The sequence below is a fragment of the Triturus cristatus genome, chromosome 7 (assembly GCF_964204655.1).
Source record: "Triturus cristatus chromosome 7, aTriCri1.1, whole genome shotgun sequence".
Lineage (NCBI taxonomy): Eukaryota > Metazoa > Chordata > Amphibia > Caudata > Salamandridae > Triturus > Triturus cristatus.
The window spans coordinates 1771105909-1771132880 of record NC_140590.1 but is presented as its reverse complement, the minus strand read 5'-3'; the positions used below and the strand labels follow the sequence as shown (position 1 = coordinate 1771132880).

The 26972-nt window shown below is 42.8% G+C and overlaps 1 long non-coding RNA gene across 7 annotated transcripts in view; it reads left to right on the top strand.

Annotated features, from left to right (window-relative positions):
* The window catches only part of LOC146813042 (uncharacterized), a 102007-nt gene that overhangs the window by 50854 nt on the left and 24181 nt on the right, over window positions 1-26972 (top strand). For 2 of the 7 annotated variants that reach the window (XR_014966945.1, XR_014966950.1), the window contains exon 3: window positions 19201-19241. The exons of the other annotated variants lie outside the window; for them this stretch is intronic. This is a non-coding gene — a long non-coding RNA (uncharacterized LOC146813042). The remainder of the gene's footprint in view (window positions 1-19200; window positions 19242-26972) is intronic. 7 annotated transcript variants of the gene reach the window in all.

Here is a 26972-nt window from a genome sequence, read left to right as displayed (position 1 = left end):
TGCAAATTAGATGATAGTTGGTACCCTATGTATTACTGTAAGGGCTGACAGCTTTCAAATTTAGCTGTTCCTGACCAATGTTTAGGGCTGGCAAAGCAAAGACCTCATGTTAAGAGCAAGTACACAGAGAGGAGGCTTTGGGTCACCCTGTCATTCACTGACTTACAGAGCAATCACCCTTCAATCTTTGCTCAAATGAAATGTCTTTTACATTTTGCCTCAACCCACAACAAAGGACCTGATTTAGAGTTTGTGGGACTGGTTACTCTGTCACAAATGTGACGGATATCCCGCCCACCTTATTACGATTCCCTTAGGATATAATGGAATCATAATGGTATATTCATCGCATTTGTGACAGAGTTACCCCATCCTTCAAACTCTACATCAAGCCCAGAGTTTTTAAACATGACCTTGGAAACACTTCTGCCCAACCTTCCCCCACCCTGGCTGGACTGGCTAGTAAGCAAAGAGGCAAGTCAGTTGTTATGCGTACCCTAAAAGCTGCCCACATTCTTATCATAAATTGATCAACATTGTAGTATAGTAAATCAAGCACCTTTGGTTTTTGATCAGGGCACATGCTGAACTCACATATCTGATGGTGCTCTCAAATGTGAAGATGAAGGAAAAGGAGGCTCAGTGAAATAGAACATTTCTCCACGATCACAGAATTGGCAAGCATAGCAGCCGAGATTGATCACTGTTGTTTGTTGTAAAGTGTGCAGTCCAGCCCCTGGAGGGGTATATTATATATTATTCTGTCTCTTATTTTACATCAGCAGTTAATGCTTTGTCTTCAGTTCTTGTTGCACGACTTGATGGTCAGGAAATGCCTTGAGCTGAGCAGGTGCCAGGAGCCTGATTCAAGCTTTAAGTGTGTCACCCACCTCTAGAGAGAAAGCTGCAATGAAACTCACCTACACAAAATATACAGAGTGTGCAACAGCTGTTGCACACTCTGTATATTTTGTGTAGGTGGTCTATTGTTGCTCACCCTGAGAGGTCAAATCCAGGACAAGCTGTTCCTCCTCCTTCTGCAGTCTGGCTTTGTAAGGCCCCCTGTTCCTACAGCCCTGTTAGGGTCTCTGATAAGCCACACAGGACACTGCACCAGCAGGTGCAGCTCGTCATTGCTCCTGGGCACTCGCGCTTACCTGCAAGATAGCCCACATGCCCTCCCCAACTATGAACTGTAAACCCTCACAGCCTAAGAGTCAGTGAGGCAGTGAGGCAGTTTCTTTTATTGTGTCCTGGAGACCAATGTGTGAAATGAAATTAAAAAGTATTGAGACTGACTTAACTGTACAATATTAAGAATATTCACGTTTGATTGTAAATGTATAAGATGGCACATGAATGAATAAAAGTAAGAAAGATATAAATTCCCATGGACATCAAGAAGGGTTTTCTGAGGGTAGTCAATGCACGCCCCGGCTTTCCCTTTAGTACCCCTTGCCCCTCCTACTCTTGTTCTCAGGAGTCATGAAAGCAGAGACAGGAACACAAACTTACATCCCTTTTTACCTAATGCTTTGCTGACATGAGGGTTCTGTGTACTTTACCACTGCCCACCAGGGCTAAAGTGCTTGTGCTCTCTCCTTAATACTTGGTGGAACCAATTAGCATATTTGAATTACTTGTATGTCCCAGGTAAAGTTCCATTGCTGGTGCCCAGAGTCTGAAAATATATGTTTCTAGTGGGCCTGCAGCAGTAATTGTGCCACTCACTTAAGTAGCCATTTAAACCTGTCATTGCAGTCTGTGTATGCAGTTTTAAACTGCCTTGCAACCTGGCAGAATAAACCTTTTGCCAGGCCCAACTCTTCTCTTTTAATACATATTTCACCCCTGGGCCCTGGACTGCCTAGCAGGGCACATTGTATTTCAAAAGTGGTATTTTTAAGGTTTACATGTTCTCTTAGTGAAAAACTCTTATATTTGCTTTTCACAACTGCAAGGCCTACCTCTCCTATAGAATAACATAGGACCTACCTTATTAAGTGATCATTTCCAGGCAGCCATTTCATGTTTGGTGTTGTGATTATTAGTCCTCTCTCATGGTGAAGTCGGAATTTAAATTACAATTTTGAATAAGCCACATTTAGAAAGTTGGCATTTTCCTTCCATAGCCATTTAGCGCCATTTTTATAACCTGGTTTGCCTTGCTTTTGCCCCACACAATGTGATGTAAAGGTGACGTATACCTTAAGTCATGTTTTCGAAGCAATGCAAAGCCACTTTGCATGGCTTTGAGTGGCTCCAAAAATATGCATTAATGCAATGCAGCCCATATCACTGTATTGCCTTACTCAGCCCTGGTTAGAAGTGAAATGGTTTTTGTCACATTCCCAGATATACAAGACCTTGTAATACTAGGAATGCACCAAAAAGATATGCAGAGACTTATGAGAAGAAATATGGTTAGTTCTCCTTGTTGTTTCCTATTTCCATGTGTGCTGCATCCTGCAGTACACATTGAAAGAGGAAAAAGCCTCCTAGAATGGTTATTGTACAGGAAAGTGACCTTTCCTCCAGAGAATCAATTCTCCATACAACACAGACATACGTGCAGCCTGGTGCAAGGGTGCCTGCATTGGCACTAGTCTGCATAACTGCGCCAGTGCAAGGGAAAAAGACAGGCATGCCCGAATTGGATACATATGGTGCATTCCTGCTGATTCCCTGTGATGTAGAGCAATGCAGTAAGGTGACTTGCTGTGCTGCTCTGTGCCACTAAAGTCGTACATATGGCCCTTATTGACTGTCTCAGGGTCACATCACTGTGTGTAGCTGACAGTTAGGTTTTATGCATTCCTCCTAGACAGCCCCACACAATAGAGAGCTTAGGTGTGCCTGGATGGCCCATCACTGGTTGGATGGGAGGGTGGAATCTGACATAGCCTATACAGTGTCCTGTTTCCACACAAAGGGGTCCCTAACACCCTGAAGTTAGTTTGAAGCCAGGGCAAGGAAGGCAGGACACCTTTCTCCTACAAAGGGAAACCTCTAGAAGCTTCTCCACTTCAAAGAAAAGCCCAGGTATAAATATTGGACCTCATACACCAATTCATCAGTACATGTTTGGGCCTGTGGATACTCTGCAAGGTAGAACGACTGCTGTACTGTTGAAAGGACGTCCACTCTGCTGGGCTACTGCTCTGAGGTACTGCTGCCTTCCTGTGCTGACCTGCGGTATGCTGACCTCTTTTTTGGGAGAAAAGGACTGGACCTGCATGTGTTGAACCACGAACCCTAGAGTGACTCCAAGAGCTAGATGGCAGGCCACCTAACTAGAGCTTCAGGTTCCAACAACCTTGAACACATCAACTGGACTCTGCCATCTGAAAGTCTAACCCTGTCAAGTGGTGCCACCCCAGTGCTGGACCTTTGAAAGGGGGACTAAATATGCTTTGCCAGCCCACCTCTGGATCCAGCAGAACAGATGCAACTCCTCTACTCTGCATTGCATCCCTGAGCAGTACTGACGCATCGCCTCTGCTGCGAGGATTCTCTCAGCACAAGGACTCTCCATTGACCTCACAACCCACATTGGAACCGCTGCTGGGTGAAGCTTCCCCAACGCAAGCCCTCGCAAATCTCTTGTCGACGGCAGGCTTAACGATGACGCAGGATCTCGCTGCTCCTTGGAATAAATGCATTGCCTCGACTGCAGCACTCATCGTTGACGCCAGACTTTACATCACAATCCCTCTCTGATGGAATCCTCAGATGACGCAGGACTTGTTCAGCAGCTTTGCAGCTCCTCAGAACAGATGCTTTGCTTCTGCTGTGCACCTCATCCTCGATTCCTCTCACACCACTCTGCAACCAGGATTTTAAGTACTCTTGTTCAGTGGGACTAACTGGGTCCCTGTAGCTGGCTCACATTTCATCGTGTTTGGTCTGACCTTCTGACTCTGTCCCAGTCTGTCACAACCAGATATCATAGTTGGCGCTTTATGCTTTTTGACACTATTTTCACGGAAATCTTTAAACATGCATATATCTGATTCTGCTGATTGGATTTTTGTTGTTTTGGTCTTGTTTTATTTAATAAATGTTTTTATATTTTTCTAAATTGTTATGGAATTTTTCGGTGTTTTACACATTGACTCTACGTTTATCCTGACTCCTTCATGCCAAGCCTCTAGAGGGTTGAGCACAAGTTAATTTGGGGTTTGCTTGTGCCTTACCCTGACATGAATTGCGGTTTCTGCTTCAGTAGGCATTCACCTCCTCAATCAACACCTACATTTATCACAATGAGGTTTAATTTATTTTCCGACATAGTACACAAGTAAGCATTATGTCCTGGCATAAAGGTTTAAAGGAGCATGCCTCCTCTTAGCACAAGATTTTCAATTGGTCGTTTTCTGAGTGTGGTATATTCTATCAGTCAGGGACATTTTTCCTGCTGCAAAAATATTTGTAAATCCAAGACTCAAACCTCTTACAGGTGCATAAATGAATTGTTACTTAGGATAAATATTTGTCTTGAGTGGGGCTGCAAAACCTTATTTACTGAAATATTTAATAACTTCAGACCTTCCTCTAACATACACTGCATTTTGCCTACATTTTAAAAAAAAAACATGTCTTTTGGGGGGGGGGGGCAAATAATTACAAAGATGCATACATTTGACCTTAGGAAATTAACCAAGTAGTGATTGAACTTGTTCACATGGTCTCTAAATATATAAAGAAAATCTGTAGTGGCCTGCTGTAAGAGTACATGACCCACACAAAATGTCATAAATATGGTCAGAGTAATTTCTTCATCAAACACTTGGTCTGATGTATTTTTTTTGTTTCTCACCACCAGGAAAAATCTTGCAGTAACAGAAAAAAAGGAAAATGATCACCACTCCCTTGGAGAAACTTCTAAGGTGTGGGGATCATTCATTTTTTTGGGCCATTAACAAACGTTCCCTTTGGGTTTATAAAGGTTGGCCCAGATCTGCAGTTTAGGCTCCAATACATACTAGCTAGGTCTTGCAGTTGTCTTCCTAAACATCCGATTTCATCAGCTGTCAAGAAAAAGAAAGGCAAGCAAGAAGAATGATCTTTTCTTGAACAGGCATAGAACCAGAGCCACAGCCACATGCTCCTGTGTCATTCTCTGGCGGAATATCTATCTTGCAGATGTGGTAGGCAAACTCTGACTTTTCAAGAAATAGGTGTCCAAACTGAGTGATGCAATAAGAAGTAAGGAGATGTAGAGCAATCATTCGCCACCAACGGACCTGAATAGGCCATGTCACGCTCTCACTTGATTCCAACTGTGGGGACGACAATGTAGCCAGTGCTGGGCCCCCAATCTGAATCAGGAAGAAGCCGGGCTCAGGGAGGACACTCCTAGTACTCCGCAACTTCTAGAGAGGGAAGAGACAAAAAAAAAATGAAAACTTGTGGTACTGGTTCTGCTCAGCAATGCTGCTACTCAGCTTAAAAGAGTGCTGCTTTTGTTAAAGGTGTATATTTGTGAGACAGCACTTCTAGTTATCGTGAAAACACAATTCACTGGAAACAACAAGAAGAGACTTTTACCATCAGTGCATAAAATACTCTACACTGTTTACAATATTATGCTTTCAATATTTCACACTTACATGCTATCATGAGAGCAGATCATCCAGACACTCCAATGGAATCTTCTGGTACTCTCGAAGAAGAACCTGAAGTACTAGGTAGAGTTTATGCACTCCACTCAGTACATAGATTAGATTGGAGACCCAAGGAAATAGAAAACCAGGTTTTTCTGGGCACATAGGGTGGAAGTTAAACAACTTTCAAGGAATGTTTGAGACTAGGTTATGTTCATAACTACATAAACACAGAACAAGACTAGTCTTGGCACAAGGTAGGGCTTATTGACTCTCCCAAGGTTGCATTCAATAAATTGGTTAAACTGAATAATGTGACTACACAGGAAACAGAATTGTTATTGGTGCAAGGTTGAAGTTACTGAGACTACCAGGATTCTACTATGTACATTGACTTACACTCAAAAACAGACACATGAAACAATTTTATTTCGTACTGCAAGGTTGGAGTTCCTCACACTGTCAATGTTAGCACTGAAATATGGAGTGGAATTAAAGGCACTCCCAAGATATCCTAGAAACAAGGTTAAGTGTGATACACAGATTAAAGTCAAGGGCACTCACAAAATATGCTAGAAAATATAGAGACTCTCTTTACAAGGCTGGAACCGGGTGCACTCCCAATTTCTCCTAGAAAACATGGTTACACTCAATACATAAGCTGGAGGTATAAAATTTGTTTCTGGAGATAGCCTGTAGTCCATGAGCAACACATTTCAGGAGCCAAGAGTTGGAGAGAGGGGCCAGGATCAGAATAAGCATGGGCCTAAAAATATTACTAAGGATTGGTGTGCACTAACCTGGGGGCAAGTACTTAGCCTGGATTAGCACTTTTCTGGTGTTGGAAGGTGGCAGGCGGGTGGTTCTGAGAAGTTTGAAAAGTGGGGAGACACTGGAGACGTCGTTGTGGAAGGTAGGGTCTTGGACTAAGACTTGGAAGACAAGAGCACTGGAAGGTTTCTGGATGACTGGGAAGATGAGTTCAGGAATGAGGTTGCGCAGAACTGAAGGGATAGAGGTCCGTGCAACTTGGAAGATGAGTACTGGACAGGAACATAGGAAGATAGGAAGATCCCGGCAACTCAGAAGGTGTGTGCAGGGAAACTGCTTGTGCAGGACTTGACAGAAAGTAGTACGAGTCCAGATACAGGTGCAAGGCTGTCACAACTCAATCTTGTGCCCTATGCTTGGTAGTTATTACTTGCCAGCCTAATGTCATTCCTTCTATTGTGGCGCCCTTCTGTCTCGAAAGTGTAATGACTCCCCCAAACTGTTAGGCCTGAACCTTTGAACCTCCTTTTGTGTTGCTATTCAAATTCCATCTAGTTTGCACCTGTAAATGTAGTGTGCCCTGTTAGGATAGGTCCCACTATTAACAATTGGGATGCACCCAAATTATTTTGGGGGCATTTTTTGATTGAAAATTGAATCGAAATTATGTAACAGTTCAGCTCCAGCTACCAGGTGAACTGCCTGTTGCTCAGTATTCTATGTTTCACTTTTCAAACTTCTTATTAACTTATATGTTACAGATGTCAACCTCTAATAAACATTTCAATAAACCTTCTAAGTTTACAATCGGGCATTTAAAACCCTAAAAACAATCTCATCTAATCCGGGTATTACAATTACTAAACTTTAACTCCGCCTTCAACTCCACAAACAGATGCCCTAAATATACGTGTATGGGCATGTTAGACCTGTCAGACTTAGGGTGGTCTTCTCTTAAACATTTTGCCTTCCTCCTCCATTTTTACTGCTTTAGTCTTTGCTAGCCTTAGGACTCTGCACACCTTACCACTACTGACCAGTGCTTAGGTGCATGTGCTCAATTGTCAAAACATGTTAACATTGACTTATCCCCGATAGGCATTTCTAATTTACTGATTAGTCCCTAATAAAGTGGTACTACATGTGCCCCTGGTCTGTAAATTAAATGCTACTAGTGGGCCTGCAACACTTATTGTCACACCCACTTAAGCAGCCTTTTAAAAATGGCTAAGTCCTGCCATTGCAGCATGTATGTGAAGTTTTAAACTGTCATTTTGACCTGGCAAATAAACATTTGCCTGGCTGAAACCTTTTTAAAAAGGCCCTGGAAGAGGGCTGGGTGCAGTGTATTCAAAACGTAGGACATATACTTATGTTTTATGTGTCCTGGTTTTGTTTTTCACTACTGAAATGTCCAGCTCTCCAATAGGACAACTTTGGAGTTCCCTTATTAGATTTTAATAGCTTTAAATTCCAAATGGGAACAGGTAGTTAATCCATGTTTGGTGTCTTTCGAATTGTAATGAGAAACCCTCACTTAAGGTAGAGTTAGGTTTTTAATTTTGAAAATTCCACATTTAGAAAGTTGGCATTTTGCTGCCCTCGCCATATGGTACCTACCTGAGTCACTTGACTGGGTGTAGTTGACAGCTGAGCTTTGTTTTTTCTTCCTAGACAGTCACACAATAGGGAGCTTAGGTGTGCCTGGACGGGCCATCACTGGCAGGATGGGAGGTAGGAGCTAGGCACAGCCCTAATAACACTTGAATAGGCTTTTTCCTGCCTCCACACAAAAGGCTGCATACCCTCTGCGGTTAGTCTGGAGCCAGGGCAGGAGGGGAAGACCTCTGCACACTTCAAATACCTTTCTTTGAAGTCTCCCCCACTTCAAAGCCACCACTGGGCCTCCTACTCTGCCACTTCAGTACACTTGTACACCGGTGGATACTCTGCCAGGGAGAAAAACTGCTGTGCTTCTGAAGGACTCCTATTTTGCTGGCCTGCCTCTCTGAAAGAACTATTTTCTTGCAGTGCTGACCAGCTGCCTGCTGCCCTCATACTCTCCAGGTCTGGGTGAGAAGGACTGGTCCTGCATCACTTGACACCTAGAGCTAGAGTGACTCCAAGGGCTAGTTGGCTGGCTTGCTGATCTAAAGTCTCAGGGACATAAAATGCTTCTAACTATCCTGCTTCTGCACCTGAACTTAGCCATCTGTGAGTTTACCCTGCCAAGTGGTGCCACCCCAGTCCTAGGACCTTGGAAGTGAGCCTGAGATATCTGGCTTGGTTCAGCCAAAACCATGCATCCTCTCTTGAAGCAGAGAATCAGTGCCGATGCATGGATCAGAACCGGAGCCTTGCCCCGTTTGCATCATCAGAACCGGGGCATTGTCCCTGCTGCATGGCTGGACTCGACACATGGCTTTTGGAACCACCACTGCTTAATCCTCCCCCTGGCTTGCGTTTTTTGCATCTCTGATTATAGCAGCCTCGACAGCGATGCAGAGCAGTCCACAACGCTGCCTCTGTGCTCATAGGAGCCAGCTGCTTGGATCAGTACCAGTGCATCACTGCCACTGCGAGGATTGACACCGATGTTCCGCTTTAATACCAATGCATTGCTTCTGCTTCATCCTGCATCCTGCTTGTCATCAAGATCTTCAATGGAGTCGCAACCTTTGCTTAGCAGGACAAACCTGTTTCCTGTAGCTGGGGTGCTCTCCATCGCGATCAGCCTGAACTTTTACTTTGTCGATCCAGCGTGACCAGATATCTCTTATTGGCGCTTTGTGGTTTTTGGTGTTATTTTCACATAAATCTTTCAAGATCAATATCTCCGGTGTTACGTAATGGATTTTTAGCATTTTTTTGTCAAATAATTCATTTAAATGTAATCTATTTATCCAAGTTTGTTTGTGATTTTTCGTGTTTTGTGTTTTCATTTTATTACTGTTTGTGTGCTGGATAAAATCTTTCTACATTGCCCTTAAGTTAAGCCTGACTGTATGTGTGGCAAACTACCTAGGGTTTTGCACAGGTTAATTTAGTGACTTTTAGCGGTTCACCCTACTAGGCATTGTGGCTGTTGCTTGACCAGGGCTTTCAGTCCAGTCAACCAACAACCCATTTCTGACAACTGATATATCAGCCGAGATCCCCTCTGTGTACTATGTGTTTTCAGTCAAAAGTTAACAATACTGCCTAATAACTAGAATACTTAATTCTATTATTCGAAGTTAGTTACTTGGTTGCTTTTTGCTTTTTGGATTTTGTTTTTCTTTTTATTAACAAATGTAACCATGGGCAGCCTTTCTGTCTTCGCTCTTCTTAGGCCAGCCTCTTAGGCCTACATGTATGGTTTCTGACTAATCTACTTTTGCCCCAAAAATCTGTGCAACAACATATGGTTCAAGACAATTGACTGCCTTGGCTGTTGGGGAAGCTCTCTCCTTTGATCCGTCAAGCAATGGCGAGACCCTAATTTGAAATTCTGTAATTTTTCTTCCCATGACCGACAGACGTGACAGTGGTCACCCACTGCACACTTCTGTGTAAGAAGCACAGGAAATTGCCAATGAAGATGCTCTCTGCATTAATTGACCAAGAAATATAAATTTGAAGCCAATATTCCCATTAAATCAACACTTATTTTCAGTGTTTCTAGATTTAAGTCAGTATTTTCCTTTAGGCTCTAGAGCAGCGCTTCCCACACGTTTTAAGAACCACAACCCAATTTTTAGAATTACAAACTTTTGTGATCTACCTAGCTTTAATAAACAAGAGGCGACTAATTTTTAATGTAACAAAGGCATCACGTGACTATAATTAACAAACAACATACTTGAAATTTCCATTAAATTTGCCCATGAGATTTTACTGCTAAATCTGTATGGAAAGAAATGATATTGAGTTGAAATTGGGTTTCAGTTAATATTTATCATATGTGCATCACCAAGTAAAATGATTCAATATGTTTTGAGCCTAGTAAAATCTTTGTCTTCATCACACTTCAGAATTTAAAAAAAAAGCTTCACTTTTGCTTCCCTTACTTCAGAATGTGCGCACTTCACATTTTACAGGTATTTACATTTTGCTGGGTTTTAAAAGAATGACATCCTACAGCCTTTCCTTTCACACTCCCTGTTTCCCTGCAAAATTGTCACATAATTCACTTTAATTTTCTTTCTCTAACTCCAAAGTGTGAGGAGTTTGTAAACACAAATCCCCATGTTAAGAAAATAAGCAGCAATTTGTCAGAAGACAAAGTCTCACAATTGACCTCTGTCTTTAAAAAGCAGCAAATGTGACAAGCTAAATACAGAATTTAAAGGCTTCAATTTTTTGTACCCAGCAGTGATCAGCTGGTGACCCACCAGTGAGGCGCGACCCCCAGTTTGGGAAACACTGCTCCAGAGTCCTAGACAAAAGGAGTACAATGTACCAAGTGACAACTTACGGCTCTTATCCAAGTCGTAAGGGCTGGCCTGGACAAAGCTTGAGATACAAGATCAATATTTGCATCAGGAGAGAGAGAAAGCTCTATCTGAGACAAAGCTGTACTGCACTGTGCTTCAGCCTGCACCGCCCCCTCCATGTGACCCATTCACACTGTGTCTACAGCCCCCTGTACTCGTGACTCAGTGGGCACACGGGGTGTAGCAGGAAGAAGTCCACAGAATCTACCTTTAACTTCCTGGTTCCCTGTACAGCCAGTTTCTAAGTCCCAGAAAACCTTTGGGGGTTCCCCCTTCACTGTAGCCCCATGGGGTGCATTGGTTTGACTTACATTTATTGTGCTGCCCCTGAGACCACAGTAGCCATTAACCTACAGCTTATGGTTCATGAGTTATTGAGTCCGGAAGGTCTGGTGACTCCTTAAGTGTAAACTATGGGCCCCTGTGAGGCTTCCACCAGACTGACAGGTGCTCCTCCTAACAGAATAACATGACGGTCAGCAGATGTGTGTGGGGGGTGTTTGCTTGATATCCGTGCATGCACTGCGGTGTGACACAAGGGAGGCTGTGAACTGGGTCCTGATGCTAACCCTGCAGAGGAGCTGGGGCAAGAGACAGGCAGATCACGGTCCTTGAAGAGACACTGTAACCTTCCGCCTGGGACTACAGTGTGCACTGCTGTGTTTTCATAGTCCTGCTCTGTAGAATGGGATTTCCTCCAACTCACTTTGTAAACATTTAAATGATATTTTCGAGTCATAGCTCCACTTCAAAACATGGTAAGACATTCTGGTTTCATTTCGGGTTGCCCTTTACAACTACATTTAGTCTGAGTTCCAAATCTGTTACCCTCTACTGGCGTAATCCTGAGCCGTTCTCCCCAGGTAACATCGGATACAAGCACCACAGAGATAGGATTGGGTTCTGCAGAGGAGCCGTCCTACCAAAGTCCCTGGGACAACAAGTGTAAACAATAGTACCTACCACGGTTAGTAGCTAACATCTAGCTCTCAGAGGCTCTCGAGAATAAGTAAAACACAACAATTGTCTTAGAGGGTCCCACTGCAGCCCGTCCCTGTGCTGTTGGAAGGGTCTTCATGGGCCATATTATCAAGGTTCGGCGATAACAGTATCGCCGCTTTAGCGGCAGGAAACAGCCGCTAAAGCAGCGATAATGGGCTTGATAATATGCCCTTGTGAATTCCCATAGAAGCCCAGGTTCTGGTGTGAACCTGGGCTTCTATGGGAATTCACAAGGGCATATTGTCAAGCCCATTATTGCCGCTTTACGGCAGTTTCCTGCCGCTAAAGCGGCGATAATGTTATCGCCGAACCTTGATAATATGGCCCATGGAGTCTCTGAGCTGGACAATACCATCACCTCACTATAACCAGAGGGCACATGTAACAGTCTGACTTTGAAAACAGATTAAATACTTGCAGAGGAAAACATTTTTCTCTGCCTAAATTTGCTCAAGTTCTGTAAGTTTTATGGGGGGCTGCACCCGCACCCCTACCTCCAGAGCCACTGGAGTGTTCAATAATCAAAACCATCCCATTAATTATATTTTAATAGAACTGTGGGGCATATCAGCAAGGGCTTTATCTCCGCTTATTTGGCTTTAAAAGCCAGAAAAGCGGAGATAAAACCATCGCCCTATCAGCAAGAGGGTGCTAACATGCATATTTGCATGTTAGCACCCTTTTTCACTACGCCTACCTTTGCATCTTTAATCAGATGCAAAGTGGGCGTTCCTGACATTCACTACATGCCAAAACATCCATAACGCCGCTTTGCGCTATCAGCAAGGATGCCCTAGCATTTTAGCTGACGTTAGTTTTTGGAGAAAACTGCTGTTTTCTCCAAAAACTAACGTCTGCTAAAATCCTGACTTAGCCACCCCTAACATAGGCGGTGGATTCTGCTGATATGACCACAGGGTCGTATCAGCAAGGTTATCGCCGGTTTGCAGGGAACATCGCTGGAAAACCAGCGATGTTCCCTGCAAAACAGCGATTTCCCCGCTATTGCAGGATTTTTTTTCGCCTTGGAGATACACGTTGCTAATAACGCGATATCGCTAAGCACGCTTTGCGAAAGTTATCGCAAAGCGTTGCTAATGTGCCCCAACGTTATTTACAGACACCGAGCGTAAGACAATGAACAATTCCCAATGTACACACATCTCAAACTTTAAAACAGGGGGGTTAACCTCGTCGATGAAAACAGGCCTCGACATCGTCTCTCCCTGCAAACAGAATCCACGATGCTGCTAGAGTGCAGCGGTCCTAAAACATGCCTCAGCAGCAGCGATGGGAAGTCTTCAGTGAAAGCTGCTGAGCACAAACACAGAACATGAGAAGGAACCGCCGTTTCCAGCCAGCATGAACACTGCTGTGCAAATGTGGTGAGACATAACAAACCATAAAGTACAGTTGTAGTCAGGTAAAAATGTGTGGGTATAAAGGAATTCGGGCAGGATAATACTGTGTTTCACCCCTCTCCCTTCTCCAGTGGTGCGGCACTTTTATACCTGTCTTTCTTTATTTTGTCTATGTCTAGTGTCTCCAGGGATGTGATCTTTAATGTTGGACGAGAAAAAAGTTTATCAGGGAGCCACAGCTGCACAACAAAAAGCAATTAGATGTTAATTGTTCCCTTAACGTCCTGAACGTTGTTCCTAAACATATCACGTTTTTGCAATGAAAGAACATGTTTCAGCGTTAAACGTTGCACGCTTTTTCCTATCAGCCGAGGAAGAAAACGAAATAAAAGTTCCGTGTTGAAGAAACTTTAAACCTGTTTCACCCAAGTCGTAAAGTTTCTGCAAACTTCGACCATGGCCCGGTGTTGTTTTTGCTCAAGTTGTTTGATGTCCACTTGTGGTTTAAAGATGGAGCCCAGAGTGCTGGTTGCCTGCTCCATGCACTTCAGAGGCCTCCATAATACTGACTGCACCTCTGATCAGGGAACTCAAAGAGACAAACCCAAAAATGTAAAGAAGGGCGAGGGAAATGTCTTGAGCCACCTTCACCTATATGTGAAAAATAACTAAAACCCTAGAAGTAATGAGACTATTTTCATAGCAGGTCATGAAATAACAGATTCAGCTGAAGTGTAGGGCAAGCAGTAATATGTGCATAGAGTGTCACTGAGCGATATTGACATGGTATGTGAATCAAGAACACCTTACTGGGGCTTCAGCCTTTATGAGCTTGAAGTTATTACAATCACTTAGTCTCGCTCAAGGCTTGTTTTCTTCTCTGCATGTGTATGCATGGGGTTTGTGGTTGGCTGGGGTATGCACCTAAGCCAGGTAGAACAAAGAAGCAACAAAAGAGGGTCTCTGAGAACCGTGCGGGCTCTGGGGGTAAAACAGACCAGGGAAAAACACAACATAAATCAACGTGAGTAGTGTCCCCCACTAAATATTCATATAAACAGGCGGTATATCCAAATGCATATTTCACCCACAGAGTTTTTAGTTTCAATTATTTATTATAAAAAATATCCATTTTTTTTTGTTTTTTGTTAGTTTTAACACAGTTTACACATATGATAAATAATCCTTATAATAGTGTGTACAAAGAAGAAGCCCTAAAATCTGTACTAAACAAGCAGTGACTATATGTGTATCAAAATGACAGACTTACAAAACATGTGCAAAAAACACTACAATGAAATACACAACTACAATTAATATATACAAAAAACAAAAAAATGGATCCATTAAATACAAAAAAATATACAACCAACGAAAAGACGAGGTGAATACGCCGACAAGCATTCCAGAAGTACCAAATATTAGAAATCCTTCATCAGGGCGCATAATTCATCATAATTGGGTAGTGGTCACACTGGGCCATTTATTTTCGATGTACTTTATCCAACAATGACGGAACAACAGGGCACTAAACAAAGAGAATGATATGTCTGAGGGGACAGGCAAACAATAAATCATTTGTAATTATATATTTAATTAAATAATGCCAATCAATTGGACCAAAATCACAGAAACAGTCACTGTTTTCCAATAGATGTGCCATCCAAGTTCTAAGTACCAACACCTAGAGTATACATAACGCTGTGTTGAGGCTGCTGTCCTCGGTCTTTGCCTATTACAGCTCAATAGCCAGCCCCTATATTTTCACTGTGGCACCCTTCCATCAGGCTATTTACCTTAGCAGCCGGATTGCTGTAATTGACTTTCGTTTTCTTTTATTCAGTTCAGCTCTTGCTTAATTAAAATCGTAGTTTTAGCAAATTAGGCTCGATTTTGGGAGCGACGGTGTATCCCCACTCCGCCTACAGCATATATTCAGGCGTTACGCTTGGTTGTCCCTGGTATTCCTTAGTCTCGTCTCTTTTTATTCTATTATCGTACTTTGTTTTTTGTTTCTGTTTTATTAGTATTAAGTGTATATCCTGAAATATTCGAGTAAATGTTGATTAAGTCCAGCAATGATGGAATGGAAGACTCAGGATTACAAATATATAGAAGAATATCATCAGCATAAACTGACGTTTTAATAGGATTATTATGAATAGTGGCACCTTCAATAGCTGAAGAATTTCTAAATGCAAATAAAGGTTCAATAGCAATAAGGAAAAGCAGAGGAGATAATGGGCCACCTTGTCTAGTAGCCCTAACAAGGAAAAAAGCATGTGAAATGTTTCCATTAATGAAATGTTTGGTAGATGGACCATTACATAAAGCTGAAATCATACGAATAAATAAAGGTCCAAAATTAAATGTATACAAGGTACAGAAAATATACTGCCAGTGGGCTTTATCAAAAGCCTTTTGCGCATTTAATGATAGGACACCCGCCGGCTGATGTAAGGAGGATACAGTTTCAATTGCATAAAAAAATAATCGTACGCTATTCACTGAATATCTATTCTTCATAAAACCAGATTGATCAATGTGTGTGATGTTAGTCAACACAGTAACAAACCTAGTTGCAAGGATCCTGTCATAAAGTTTACTATTTTGATTAAATTAAAGAAATGGGGCGATAATTTGAAACCGCCCTACTCGCCCCCACAGACGACATCCGCACCCTCCTTGACCATAGACACACCGCGGCCCTGATCCTACTCGACCTCTCTGCAGCATTCAACACCATCTCCCACCGCACACTCAGCGCCAGACTCCACAATGCCGGCATACAAGGAACCACCCTCGACTGGATCCGCTCATTCCTCCTCACCGGCAGAACCCGAAAAATCAGACTACCACCCTTCCTCTCCGAACCCACGGAAATCAACTGAGAAGTGCCCCAAGGATCATCGATCATCCACACAATCTTCCACATCTGCATGGCCCTCCTCACCGCCATCGTCAGACAGCACGACTCATAGTATCCAATGCCGATGACACCCAGCTCATCTTCTCCCTCACCAAGGACCCAATCACCACCGGACTCAATTTCCAGGAAGGACGGAATGAAGGACGTCGCATCCTGGATGAGCAGAAACTGCCTGAAGCTCAACTCGGGGAATACAGAAGTCCTCGCCCTCGGACCCTACCCCTCGGCATGGGGCAACACCTGGTGGCCTACTGCCCTCATACTCAACTCCTCCCTCTCCATGACCCGACAGATCATCGCCGTTGCCTCCAACTGCTTCAACACCCTCCGAATTCTCCAAAAGACCTTCATGTGGATCCACCATGAATCATGGGAGGCCGTCACCCATGTGCTCATCACCAGCAGGACGGAAACGCCCTTTACGCTTGTATCAACAAGTCTCTGATCTGCAAGCTTCAGACCATACAGAACACTGCAGCCATTCTTCGACACGAGCACACCACCCACGGAAACTCCACTGGCTCCCCATAGAGAAGAGAGTCACTTTCAAGATACTGACCCACGCCTCCAAATGCATCCACAACACCGGAACCCAATACCTCAATGAGTGAATCTCCCTCCACATACCCAAGAGAAACTCCTGATCTGCCAACCTCACCCCTGCCAAAATCCCATGCATCTGCAGAGCCAGAACAGGTGGAAGGACCATATCCTACATCACAGCCAAGACCTGGAACGCGCTCCTGCTCAACATCAGACGCACCCCCTCCCTGAACATCTATAGGATGACGCTCATGACCTGGCTCTTCAACTGAACAGTACTGCTTACCCCACCCCCCCGACACCTTGAGACCCTCACCGGTGAGTAGAATGCTTACAATTCCCTTGATTGATTGATTGATTAATTGATTGATTGAATAGCGGGGTCTTTATTAGGTTTCGGAAGGACAATAATAATCAAAGCTTCAGTGAAGGACCCAGAAGTTGGTCCTGTATTACTGAAGTAAGCAAATGAGGTGAAAGGAGAGGTCAAAATGCTTTACAAAATTCAGCAGAAATACCGCCTGGACCTTTAGATTGTTAATTTAAGAGATTTAATAGCCATATGTATTTCCACTAAAGTTATTGGTAACTTTAACTTATTTTGAACTAAAGGAGAAATTTGGGGTAGACTACACGTCTCCACAAATTGATCAATATGTAGCCTATCTCGAAGAGGAGGCTTGTTAGATAAGGTCAAACAACAATTCAAAAAATAATTAACTATTTCTTTATGGGAAATAGCCACTTGACCACTAGAACTCTTGATGGTTTTAATTTGATTTTTGTCTTTCTTGATACGAAGATAATTGGCCAGAAATCTTCCAGATATATTAGCATTAAAACACAAGTTAGCTTTGTTGGGAGATAATTGTATGCATGCCCTTTTGCTTAATATAGAATTCAATTCATAATGATGTTTTTGTAACTGCGTCTTATATTCAATGTGATTAGATCTAATAGAAAGACTTTCATATTTTGCAGCAATTCTTTGATTCTCAAAAAAATGATTTTTATGAGCCATAATAGAAATCATCTCCCCTCTAACTTTTGATTATAAGCATCCCATCAATGAACTATTGAAGTGAAACCTTCAGGACTGAAAGAAAATTAATAATGAATTGCTGTTAACATTTTTGGCCTATTTCAGAATTAAGAACAACATTGGTATTCATGCGCCACTGACCCTGTGAATGTTGTGAGGAGGTCGGACATAAAATGCATGATATAATCGCATGATCAATTTTCGGGATAGTAGGATTAAAAACTGAATGTATTAAGTGACAGGATGTTAATAAATAGTAAATTATAGAGTAGGAAGTATGAGGATTAGAAAAAAGGTTAGCTGTTTTTCTGTATTATTATTAAACACCAAGGGCCTCATGTAGGAAGCCAAATACCGGTCGGTAACGGCCGATTTTCGGTAATTATACCGTTACCGACCGGTATTTTGGCTTTTGGTATGTAGGGGGACAATTTCTGTATTCGGAATTTACCGAATCGGTAAAATTACCGATTCGGTAATTTTACCGATTCGGTAAATTCCGAATACAGAAATGAGATGTAGGGGGAGTGTGTGGGTGATGTTTGGAGTCGGTATTTACCACCAACTAATAGTTGGTGGTAAATAAAGTATGGATGGTGAAATGCATTTCATGGCGCCTACAAGTGTGCAATGTGGCAGACATACATGCCCTTCGGGCATGTATGTGTGCCACATGTGCACACATGGCCGTTTCAGGGGTGCAACAGGGTGTCAATGTGACACCCTGCCACCCTTGCATGTGTTCCCCCCATTACCGAATCGGTATTTACCGATTCGGTAATGAGGCATACCTTCCCATCAATGGGAAGGTATGCCTCATTACCGAATCGGTAAATACCGATTCGGTAATTACCGAATTATTCCGAATCGGTAATATTTACCGACCAATTACCTACATATCATTTACCACTTCATAAATACCGAATCGGTAAAATTCGGTATTTATGAAGTGGTAAATGTGTCCCTACCTACATATGGCCCCAAATATCTACCAATTTAGTAGTTCCAAAAGGGGCTTTCAAAGCAAAGAACGATTTTGGAGGACAAAATTTAGCTTGAGAAGTTCTATCATGTTAAAGATCACCTATAAGGTTAGAATCACCACCAATAATAAGTGTAATATTACCCAGTTTTAGCACTTCTGACTTGAAAAGAGACCAAAAATCTGTATCATCATTTGTAAGACCACACACATTGATTATATGTAAGACCATAGTATCAAGGTTGATTTTAACTGTGAGTCAGCAGTCTTTAGAATCAGAATATGTATGCAATATTTGAACATTTAATTTGTTTGCAAAAAGAATAGCAACTCTATTTTCCTATTCAGATAAGGAGAAGAGATAATATTACCAACCCATTTTTTATTCATGTTCGCTAAAACATTATTGTCTATATGGGTGTCTTGCAATAAACATCTTTTCAGCTTAAATGAAACAATACAATTAATTTGAATATTATTTATTAATAGAGAACAGTGAAGGCAGTAAAAAGGATAGAGCCACTAAAAAGGTAAGACACAGAAAGCACAAATAATACTCTTGTATTGCACACACGCATGTCAAGATTGACCTGACCATAAATGTGCTCTGATCCTTTTGCTCCTGCTCCTTATAATGTAGGCTATTTGGGCCACCAGCTGCCCTAGTCTTTCTCTCCTTGATTCTGGCCGACCCGGTCTTTCTTGTTCTTTTGTGCTTGCCATCATAAACATTGTCTTTTGGCCATCCTGTCCCTCCTCAGCTCACCCAGACATGGCCTTGTCCCTTTCTAGTCCTCTTGGCTCTGGTCAACCTTATTCTGGTTTTCCTCACCCAGAACCTTCTAGCCCTGGCACCCTAGGTTTTTTCTGATCCACTTGATCCATCTGTATACATCTGTCCTGGTCCTCTTAGTCTTTGTCAACCTGGTTTTGGTTTGCACTCCTCCTCCTGGATCAATCCTTATCCTCATAGTCCTACTAGCACTGTACCAGTACTGAACCCACTGGTCCTCGTCATCTTGATCCAGGTTTTATTTTTTGTTCTGGTCCTCCTGAGCCTTGCCATATTTGTCCTGGTCCTCCTGGCTAACATTGTCTAGCTCTATTTGACTGACTCTGGTTGACCTTCTTGCATTGATCCTCCTCATCCTGGTTCTGCTGTCAGGTCTGCCAGGTTGTCAGTAGCGCCCAAGCCAATAACCCGCCACTAACCTGCAATGTAGAATCCAGCAGAGACGATAGATGAGAAGGTCCCTGACTCCCAAACACCTACTCCCCAGCAGCGGAAGGTAACCTAACTGCGTGAGATCAGGTCTGTGGGAAAACGGGAAGTGGATAACATAAATAGATGAGGCCAGGGATAGGAACTCTCCAGGATGAAGGTCGGGGTTGTAATCTCCTCTGGGAAGATAAGTACCTGCAGACATGGGACGAGAGAGAGAGAACCGGTAAACAGGAGACTTCTCTCTATGTAATGTAGTGAAGGCACAGGACTTACGCCTACCCGCCTGAAAGGAGATGTCTGAAATTACCTTTCTTCTAACTGAGATGATTGCTCTGCCGTACTGAGTAATTTGAACCATGGCCCCCTAGGTCCTAATTTCATGGCCCTCTGATCCCTGTTTCTGGTCCTCCTGGTTATGATAATTTTAGTCCACCTAGTTCTCCTTCCACTGGTCCTCTGGGTCCTCTTAGTCCTGGCCACACTGTTCTTCTTACTCCTGGTCCTGCTTATCCTGGTCTACTTGTTCTAATGCCCATTGCCTTTCTGTTAGTGGCCTTTTGAGTCCACCTAGTCCTCCTTGCTCTGGTCCTCCCTCGCCAGTGGCCCTGGCCGCCCTTTTCTTCTTAATGCCTGTCCTGCTTATCCTGATATCCTGGCCCACTGGCTATTGTCCTCCTGATCCTGATCTCTATGGTCCTCCGCAAATTATACTCCCCCTTAATCGGATCCTCATCCTCCTGGCCCTACTCCTCCCTGTCCTCATGGTTCTGCAATAACGTGTCATTTCCCACCAGATTATCCTTGCCTTCCCTGCTTCCAATATTCTAGTACCTCCGGTTCATGCTAATGGTAGAATGTCCTGGACTTCCTAGTCCTGACATGTCGTTTTCATTCCCATGTCTTCCTGACCCTAGGATCCTGGATCTCCTGTTTCACAGGTTCCCTGTCCTGGAACTTGTTATCCTCCTCACCCTAGATCTGGACCCTCAGACTTTTTTGTCCTGCTCCCCTGGTTTAATCCATCCCTCTGGTTTGTCGGTTCAGTATCCTGCTGCTCCTGGTCCCCCGGCCCATTTAGCCCTTGTCTTAGTTCAAGTACAGTATTGTCTGATCCTCCTTTATCAGGTGTCCTGGTGCTGGTCGCAGTGGCCTTGGTTTCCCTAGCCCTCATAGTCACCCCATTCGCTCTCCCCCCTACTGTTCTTGTGGCATGCCTGTTCCACCTTGTCTTGTCCATCTGACCATAGTCCTTTCCATCATGGTCCTCCAGGCAATGGTCCTGCAATGTATGGTGTTCTGGGCTGGGTTCTGGGTTATGTGGGCTGGAACACCCTACGAATAATTGCTCTGTTGGTTACAAAACTGCATAAACTGTTCTGATGCCCGTAATCATGTGTTTATTTTATTAGGATTACTGGGTCCAGGAGGAGGGGGTATGTGAGAGCACAGACAGGGTGTTGTAAATCTAGAATTGTGTCAGGTTCCATGGTTGTTGCGTGGGAACACCCACAGCAACACCAATTTAATTACCCTTTCATGTAAAGTGCTGCATGTAAAGTCGCCGTATCTACGAGGACAGGAAAACCCATGGAGGGTGGCTTTTTGTTTCCTTGTAAATATGGGGCAGAAAATGCACCACCTATGCATCACAAAAAGTGACGCAGCGGCAGCACAAGGGACTTGTAAAAAAGCCCCTGAATTCTTACATGATTCTGAGAACGCGTTGTATTTGAAGTTTTAAACTTGCCCATGTTCTTGCGGGTGATCAACAGCTGGGCTTTAGACAGTGATGACTTTTACAGTGGTGAGCACCTGGTGCTGAGTTAGGGGGGGTGTGGAGTTTAGGGGCACTGTCTGTGTTAGAAACTAACTTGGTTTAAATATCTCTGCTGTCAAGATACCATTGCATGATTGTGAATATACTTATGTTCCAGCTAAAAGGAAAAGCTGTCAGGGCGTTACTGTGCATTCTTTAAAGAACGTGTATCATGCTGATCAGATCACAGAACTGTATTTATGTGGATAGCTCCATGGGTTTATGTTTTTTTCACTGATATCCTTTTGTTTCTTGCTGTTCATAAATTACCAATCAAAATAATGCAGCACAGTGGCCTATGAACTGTCATCAAGGATCGGCATGCAACTGCATGGTATAGGTTAGAATGTTATGTTTTTTTCACCAGTCCTTCATTACGCTTATGTTGCTTAAAAAGTGTTGGTTTCCATAGAAATACAGTCTCATTGGTATAGCCAATCCCAATGGAATGCTTTAAACCCTAAAACCAATCACTCTTAAAATATATTGCCTATTAGTATGGATGACGTGATTCTTGCACCTTGTAATCCTCATCTCCTACAGACTGGTTTACACATGAATGATTCATTGTCTCTGCATAGTTTATGTATCATGTAAAGTGCTCTGTCACCCTTCACTAGCATGAATAGTGCTATAAAACAAATGAAATGCATTTGTGAGAGGGGCTATGGAGAGAGGAAAGGCAATGTTGGATGGTTTAATTTTAACTTGGTGTCCTGTTGTGATGCAGTGACCTGGGTGTAGGATGAAACTTAAAACACTTACCTACCGGCACTTTGCTCCACCAGAAAGGACACTTTTTTGACGGTCCGGTGGGGCAATGTGCCATGGCATATTTATAAGGCCACGTAAAGCCACTTCACGTCATTTGTAATGGCCTTATATATGTATGCAGTACACATAGAAAAAGGAAATCGCCTCTTGTGGTCGATTCTTTTGTGGGAAGGTGTCCCTTCCTGCTCAAAATCAATCAGCCCTGAATGCAGGCACCCTTGCACCATGGTGCAAGGGTGCCTGCATTGGCGCATGGCAGCTTATTGTGCACCGACTCTGGGGAAAAGGACAGTAATGCACTATATCACATAGATACAGCACATTCCTGCCCTTTTTTTGACATAGGGAAGCACAGCAAGATTCCTTGCAGCGCTACCCTACGTCAAAACCTCATAAATGCGGCCCTCAAACGTTTAACTCCAGTCTATAAAATAGAGCTTCACAGAACTGGTTCTCATATGAAGACTAGCATATATCTGTACTCTCCAGGCTTTCACCATGTCACTTTAGTACATGCCAGATGTATTCAGCCCAGTAAGACAAGAGCAAATCAAAATACATCATTTTTAAATACATTTGGATTCACTATGTATGTGAATGTGTGGATTTGTTTTGCATAGTAGACACTTTGAGTTCTATGCTAACGTCATGTCACTTAAGATTATAATATTGCCACCAAGAATATCCTTGCTTTACTGAATAACTTTAAATGAATGCCCCAAAGCTTGCCTGTTGTCATTGTTCAGTGACTTCCGCCCGTCGCTACTCTTTTCCGGTGGGTCCACCATGTTGCTAGTTAGGAAATCTCAGACTCACACCCCCATAACGTTTTTGTCTAAGCTTTGCCCCTGGGTTCATTTAGTCCTTGCCACCCTGGTTTAGGGTCTGACTGAGTCTGACTATCATGGAAGTCCTGATCCTGGTCCCACTGTTCCTTGATTTCCTGGTCCTTTATATTCCTACTGGTCCTGTTGCTCTAAGGTCTCCTGGTCCTCCTAGCCCTGGTCATTTTCAATTGTGGTTTTCCCCAGTCCTTGTGCATTTGTCTCTGGTCCCTTACTGCTCATTGTCTGATCTCTGTGGTCCTAGAACTCCAATTTTGGTTGTACCTTCCATTGTTCTCCTGGTATTAATCCCCTTTGGTCTGTCCACCTGGGTCGGCTACTCCTAAACCTGACCACCCTCATCCTTCTGGTGAGTGCTCTTGTGCCCTCCGGGTCATGCTGGTCCAGTTCCTTCTGTTAGTTCATTCCCTTGTCCACTTGGTCCTGATACCTATCTTCCACATTCTCCTGGCCCTCCGAGGCAGACCTTCCCGGGTCCAGTTACTCCTAATCCTGTTTTTTCTTGCCCTCTTCCATCACATCTGTTTGTTCTTGCCCCCCCTGGCCTTGGTAACTACGGCCCTCATAAATTAGGTCCTTGGTCCTGGTTCATCTTCTTCAGGTCTTTGTGGCTCTTGTCATTTTACCCTTCATGGTGGTCTATCTCCTAGTCCTTTCATTCTGACTGGTCATTTCACTCCTCCTTCTGCTCCTACTCCTTCTTTCCCCAAGTTCACTCAACAATGCCAAAATTCAGATACAGCCTTCACGCTCTGATTTAATTTTTTGGGATTCTGCATTTCTTTTGCAGGCACAACAATTTCCATGAAATAAGAGAGGGCCTAGAGGAGCCAATGCCTTGCCCACTAAAAACACTGCTGAGCATGTTAAAAACTGTACTACCATTCCCTGGGGAAGTTCCTCCTTTAGGGTGGAGGAGTGACACAGCACCTGCTGGGAGCGCAGCACTAAACCAAAATAAATATAATGGTCTCATCAGTACCATGATGTGCGATAGAAGGGTGGGGGTGGGAGTGATTGCTGTTTGAATAGCATAGCAGCGATGACCCCATAAAGTGTGAAATGTGCATGTTGGATTGGGCGGCATTCTTTCGACGGCCAACCTGACATACGCACTTCTATTTCAGCAGCTGTGTTAAACAGTTGAGGGATTGCACAGGCCACCAAACTTAAACGGACTGTTGGGTTAGCCTGCTCTGTCCAATCCTGCTGCTTCTCTGATGCTGCTCATGTGTGAGGTGAGTGGAAGAAGGCAAATCAGAAAAGTAACAGTTGGAGATCATGGTATCTTAATTTTACACAGACAGTACTGGTTGCAATGATGATAAGAGAAAGTAAACCAGTGTTCTTGGTCCTGTTTACTGCAAAATTTGTTTTATTCTCCCATGTCCATTTTACAGAATGGTGCTATTGTTTTTAGAATGCACCATCTAGTAGTGGGAAGGACAAGTATAGTATATTCCAGGCCACAGAGGGGTGTCGACGTTTCGACTTGACTTAAGCGATGAGGATAAATATAAACCGCGGCATTCAGGTCTTCATCTGGACAATGGAAATGAAAGAGAAAAACATAGTGAGTGCCTAAAAAGGCAGACCAGGTCAGTACAACATTTCTGACAAGTGGGTAGTCCTTAGCATGAGAGTGGATCAGATCAGGAGAGTGGGTGGTCACCACACTCAGGAGGAACCGTGTTGTTTACTTAGCGGTTCCAGAAGAAGAGAGTACTGAATGTTCATTTGGCATTAAGTCAAAGTCATGTAGAAAGGCGAACCAATTGCAAATGACATCTTTGTGTGCGGCCATAGGGCAATCCGTGGAACCTCCTATCAGTATGGTGAAGCCACCCTACTGAAAGGAGCTTTCCCGACACCCCTCATTCTACGGCCTGGAATATACTATACTTGTCGTTCCTGCAACTGGATGGTGCATTCTAAAAACAATAGCATCATTCTGTAAAATGGACCTGGTAGAATAAAACGAAATTGAATTGTAAACAGGACCAAGAAAACTGGTTTACTTTCTCTTAGCATCATTGCAACCAGTGCTGACTGTGCAAAAATGAGATGCCACCATTTCCAAGTCTTTCTTTTCAGATTTTCCCTTTTTCCACTCACCTCGCACATGGGCACTTTCCTTCCACCTCTCATTTTTGACAACCGTTTTCTGTTCTATTGATTATGCAATGTCTATAACTAATATAGAAAGATTTTGTCTCTTGAATTTTGTTGTTTTGTCTTTCTCTCTGGTGTATATTTGAAGAGCATTGTACTCTCTTGTTTAAAGTAATCATGTGAAAACTTTTTCGGTGACTTAGTAAATTAATTTGAGGAGTCTTTTTGTCTCCTTGGTCTCTCAAAAAGGTACGTCAGGCCCAATTGTTGTTCTTACCGTACTGTACCCAGGTCCTTTGACATATTCTGGGTTATCCCATTAGTTTGTAATGGTTTTACAATTAGAACAAAACAGCCCAAAATAAGCTTGACCCTTAAAAATAACCAAAAAAAAGATGATTGACATCAAAAATCCAATGAATTGTCATAAATGAAGAAAACAATTATACAACATGCTTTAAAACTATACTCATTATTCTCTGCAGACAGCGAAATACTCCTGCACTGCAGCACAACATATCTATGTGCCATATCCTGAAGCTCCTAAAACAGAGGTTTCAGTCCTCCGTTTCTTATTTTAATGTTATAGGAACATAAATATTATTATTCAAAATTGATTTTGCTGTTTTCTAATCTGCAAACAACCTAGCCAAATTAATGGACTTACCCTTGTGCACACGTTGGTACATTTGCATATGTGTTTACTTTCAAATGCTTCACACATGTTGCATCCCGACCCCATTACAAGATGGCCATGATGCTACCATTGATTGGGGTCCCTTTTTACTTCATGTCATAAAGAAATATTTCATACTATTTATCCAGCCACCAGTCAAACAGTGTATGATCTCTACTACTCAGCCTGTAGGTGGATAAACGGTGAAGCTTGAGATATTTAGCCTGCCGCTGGAGATTATGTACGATATTTCTGGGTAAATAGCAGAGGTTATGTACTATTTGGCCGGCTGCCAGATAACTAGCTGTTTCTTTAATACAACTATTTGGTTCCTCTGTTGTTTTAGTCATAGGGTATTGGTAGAGCGTAGTGCTTGTGGATGGTGGTCTCGACCAACTCAAGTATGTGCCATCTGGATAGATTGGCACTGCTGACATGATAATGAAATATAATCAAATGAATATGGCATATGCTAAAATGCACGTGAAACACTCTTGAAAGCATCAGATGAGCAATGAGATATGTAATATGTCTTTGAAATGAAGAAAGTATTAGTTTTATATGTGCTAAAATCAATATGGCATGCTGACATTAAAATAACATGAACTAAAAAGAATATAGAAAGTGTTGAAATGAATATAACACTCATTCAAAATAAAGAAACATTGATATTACTAAAAGACAAATGAACAGAACTGGAAATAAATCCACATGTCTGTTGTAAAGTGAACTCGTTTATGGTCTTATCTCACTCAAATTTGAATTTTGGCACATCGAACTTGAGGAGTTTGCAGCACAAGAACATGCAACACC